The sequence below is a fragment of the Gavialis gangeticus genome, unplaced genomic scaffold, assembly GCF_001723915.1.
Source record: "Gavialis gangeticus isolate Ggan-Ray unplaced genomic scaffold, GavGan_comp1, whole genome shotgun sequence".
Classification (NCBI taxonomy): Eukaryota; Metazoa; Chordata; order Crocodylia; family Gavialidae; genus Gavialis; species Gavialis gangeticus.
Window position 1 is genome coordinate 90,657,342 of NW_017729024.1, and position 4,465 is coordinate 90,661,806.

A 4,465-nucleotide genomic window follows, 5' to 3' on the forward strand; every position below is an offset into this window, starting at 1 on the left:
AAAATGAGGTGACAAGGTTGTTTCCAAGAAAGACCTGGCTGTTGGGTTCTAAGAAGGGAGGGTGCTGGCATATGAGTGGGCAGTAGTGGGAGATGAATATAAACAGGGAAATTAGGCTTGAAAACTGACAATCCAGTAGTGAAATAAGTCTGGAAAGCTGCTAACTTGCATCTGAGCATGAAAACTGCAGAGGACAGATAAGAGAATCTGACTGAGGGGAAAGGAGAGAAAGCCATGGCATTCTTGCAGCAGTGAGCATATAGCACGTCTCCTTTTTTCCCCACATCCCATCAGTTATAAAACTGAAAGGTTCGAGAGATACTGCTTGCTTAATGTTCATACTTGAATTTTTAATTTTGGATGTGCACAACTTTGGTGTGAAAACACCAGTTTTCCTTCAATTATCAACTTTGTTACACACAGTTGCTTTATTTCGTATTGTAGTTAAATGGAGAAAAGATGGCAAGACACTTGCTAGATTTTAATTTCTAATACCACAAGTCCTCCACTCCTGCCAAAAAAATGATGTTTGTGTTATTGTTGAGATAATGTCTAAAATAGTCCAAATGAAGGACAGTTCTTTGGATTGTAACTCTCTTGCTTCTAAGTAGAGGATAAAGAAAAGACTATGAATGTAACACTGGTAATTGGTGAAAGTGCTATTGCTGTATTCATTTTTTATTTGTTTTTGATTTTAGAGGGCTTTTTGCATATTCAGTGTTCCTTTTCATGTGTCCATGTACATGCTGTGAGTGAAAGCTCTCTCTTTCATATTCTCAGATAGTAAAAATGACAACTTTCTTAAGAGATTAAAACACCTAACGCACAATCTGTTAAACTTTATTTTTTATGTGAGTGCTAGTAACAGTTATGTATGAACATAATTTTGTTAACCCATTTATAACTTGTGCAATACTGTGTATGTAGCATTCTCAGTTGTAATAATAAATATTGTCTCTTGGTAAACAGAGCATGTTTTTGGTTTTAGTGCTTTTTGAATAGTTGTCGCAAATTAACTCGTTGAATGAAGTCAGCTCAGACTACCATAGCTGTATAGAGTGTAAAGTACTATATTCCAAATAATATCCCCTTAATGTTTCTGGATACTAACAGTATTAGAAAAATACAGTGAGATAACCAAACAAGGACATTTAAGTCTTGCGGACTAGTAATGGGCTGATTCATTATGAACTTTTGACCTGTATAGCCAATCAGTGTCTTCTGGTCAAGGTTGGCTGAACTGTAGGACTGTGTGAAATTTCTCCAGCTGTTTCATTTCGATGCTGTTTTGACTAGTTTTGAGCTCAAAACAGCAAAATTGAAACAAAACGAAGGGCTTTGAAATGAAACAAGGGGGCAGTCAAAACGTTTTGAAAAGTATCGAGTTTCGAAACTCAAGCAGGGCTTGCCTGCAGGGAAACAGAAAGTAAGGAGAGGGAGGGGGGAAGGACTGCTCTCATATTGACTGTGTAGCTGGCCAGTGACCATGGTCCTTCCCTGAAGTCCCTTCCAATTCCAGTGCTCTGGGGGAGGGCTGGAAAAACAGCATAAAAGGCAGCATTGTTTGAATTGGCCTGCTTTCTGTCACCCATGTCGCAAGTTTTTGCTTGTCAACACCCTGAGGTGCAGTTTCTCAGAAACCCCAGCACCTCACTCTGAAAGCTTGCAGGCTTCATGGCCTCAGCAGGGGCTACTATCCCTGCAGTTTTCACCCCACTGCACCTTAACTCGCACACACTGTCACCCATGTCACAAGTTTTTGCTTGTCAACACCCTGAGGTACAGTTTCTCAGAAACCCCTCCACCTCGCTCCTTGAAACTTGGCAGGCTTCGTGGCCTCAGCAGGGGCTGCCATCCCTTCAGTTCCATCCAAATCAGGCAAGAACTGACAAAGTTTTATAGGCAGTTTCATGGTTCCCCATTACAGCCTATGGGCGAAACATCGAAACAGTTTCGACAAAACAAAACGGACCAACAGACCATTGGTTTCTGAATGAAATGAAACGTCCCATCGAAATGGAAGTCTAAACGAAACAGTGCTGTTTCGCACAGCCCTCCTGAACAGCGGAGACTGTCTGTGCAAGTCAGTGGTGATGTTTTACTACTCGTTGGCACCATAAAACGTACCCAGCATTCCTGAGATTTTTTTTGTATCACATGAAAGGGAATATTTTCAGCTGAAGTTAAAGTGCAGGAATCAAAATTCATGTTCTTATTTTTTCTGCTCCAGGAGTACAGGTATGAGAGATTTCCCACTAGAATCACTTTAAAAGGGAAAAAAAAGTGGCAAAGAATTAAAAAGATTACACTTTTTTGCTGAAATTAGCCTTTGCTATTTAATCCATGACCTGTACCTATAATCATCAGCATAACAACAGGAAAATTCTAAGTTTCAAAGTAAAACTTGGTATGGCTACATTACTATGGTAGTTGTTGGGCATCAAGGCATGTAGTTTGTAAGGAGAATACAGTCCATTCCTAAAAGAGATATTCCAAGTCCCGTAACAACACACAAATGTTACAGGCTGAGTTCTCTGGTCTATACAAGGACTGCAGAAGTCTCTGAATCAGCAGAATTTCTTTACATCAGAAACCAAGGTGCAAAAAAGCTGCATGCATGGCCTCCAGACCAGATTTACAGATCAAATTTACGCAACAGCAGGATTTCTTTCAAAGGATTTGCATTCATGACGGAAGTAAGGTAAGCAGCTGTATATTCTTACCAAATCGTCAAAGGCCTGTGATATTGTTCTGATATTTCTTTTCTGTATATTCTTGGGAGAGGCTTTGAAGCTAGATTTATTTAACAAACAATTAAGTCTGTATGTTTTTGTTTTGAAATTCATTTTTAACAGGATTAATGTGGCTTGACTTGTATGTGATAAGTTGATTTATACTAGTAATTCTGTAATTGGCCTGCAAGACGGTTGCTTAACCACATGCACAAGATTGCATCAGTGCACAGGTCAGGTCAGCATGCAGGTCAGTCTGCAGCCAGTTCCAGCATTCAGGGTTGCTCTGCAGCAGGATCTGGCCAACATGCTGAATCTAGCATGTGGGTTGTGCCAGCGAACAGGGTCTCTTCACAGCCAGATCCAATGAGTGGGCTCAGGTTGGTGCAGGGGATCACTCCATGACCAAATCTAGCATGCAAGGCTGGGTTTGTGCACCAGATCACACCTGTAGACCAACCATGCACGCCAACCCTTTGCTGGATCTAGCCTGTGGACTGATCCTATTAATGGGATCTGCCCTGCAGACCAGTCCCATGCCATTCTTCCAGCCCATGTGCTAAGCCAGTTGAGTGCCACTGATTTATACCATTACATATGCCAAGAATTAAAGAAAATAGAACATAGAATTAGTCTTCTGTTCACTAGTTCAAAGTACTAGTTCTTTCCTTGTGTACCAACATGTACATACTTGTCACAAGGTGGCAGCAAATTTCCAATACTAAACTTTCAAAATAGGACTCTTCTCAAACTATATTTTAAATTTCATTTTGATGTATTATATTTGTACATTTTAGAGTAGTTTACTTCTATTGTATGTTGGTGATGACTACTTTCTTCAAGCAGTACTGGTGGTAGCTTTCTATATATTCTTTCTTTGTTTACCAGTGCTTGAATGATAAAAAGTGTGTTATGGAAATACAGAATGCTAAATCCTTTTACAAATTATGTGCAACAATGTTGGAAAATCTGTGGTGCACGTAACAACAGCAGTGAACAGCCAGCTGTCACAAGGTGTTTATGAAGGGACAGGTATGAGTCAAAAGGCATGTTTTTTTTCTTATGGCAGTGGCCTCCTAGTGACCATACCTGGTCGTGTAGTTAGGATGTCTTTTAGAACTGAAAGTTCCATGTGTTCTTTGCACGCAGTTTGTTCCTCCCATGACGTATTGCATGTAGTCATACATCTGTTGTCAAGTAAATGGCTTGCAGTTTCATGATAATAGAAGTCCTTTGTCAGCATAACAGTGCACTGGTTTCTTGAGGTGTTCTGGATAGTTCAGTAGGGATGGAGCCAGAGTACTTTGAACCTAACTGGACTAACCATTTTAATTCAAAGTGGAAGTGCTCAATACCTCTCAGATGCAACCAATTATTTGCATTTTATGTACTGCAATACAATCATCTAGCAAGTTTGATTTTTCCTTCAGAAGTATAGTGAAAGTGTCCCGGTACAAATGGACATTGCATTTATCCCAGGCCTGGTTGTCCCTTTGTTTGTCCCAGACCTAAATTGAGGAAATGGTGTGTACATATGTTGCCCTTCCAGTCAGCAGTTAGTAAGTGGATGCGTTCAGTATCACTTCTCTGGCAGCAGGTGGCTGGGGAAATCACCCATCCCATCATGCCTCCAGACAAGCAAGTGTTTGTAGGTTTCTGGGGATTCCACAGTGATATGCAAAGCACCCATTGGATGTTCAGCAGGGTGGGAAGGGGCTAGCAAAATCTTTGTT

At 40.6% G+C, this 4,465-nt stretch overlaps 1 protein-coding gene across 1 annotated transcript in view; it reads left to right on the plus strand.

Annotated features, from left to right (window-relative positions):
* ISCA1 (iron-sulfur cluster assembly 1) overlaps positions 1–968 on the plus strand; it is a 28,480-nt gene extending 27,512 nt beyond the window's left edge. Inside the window, exon 5 of the mRNA XM_019517369.1 lies at positions 9–968. The gene's annotated coding sequence lies outside the window, so the exon portion shown is untranslated. The remainder of the gene's footprint in view (positions 1–8) is intronic.
* Positions 969–4,465: the final 3,497 nt, after the last annotated feature.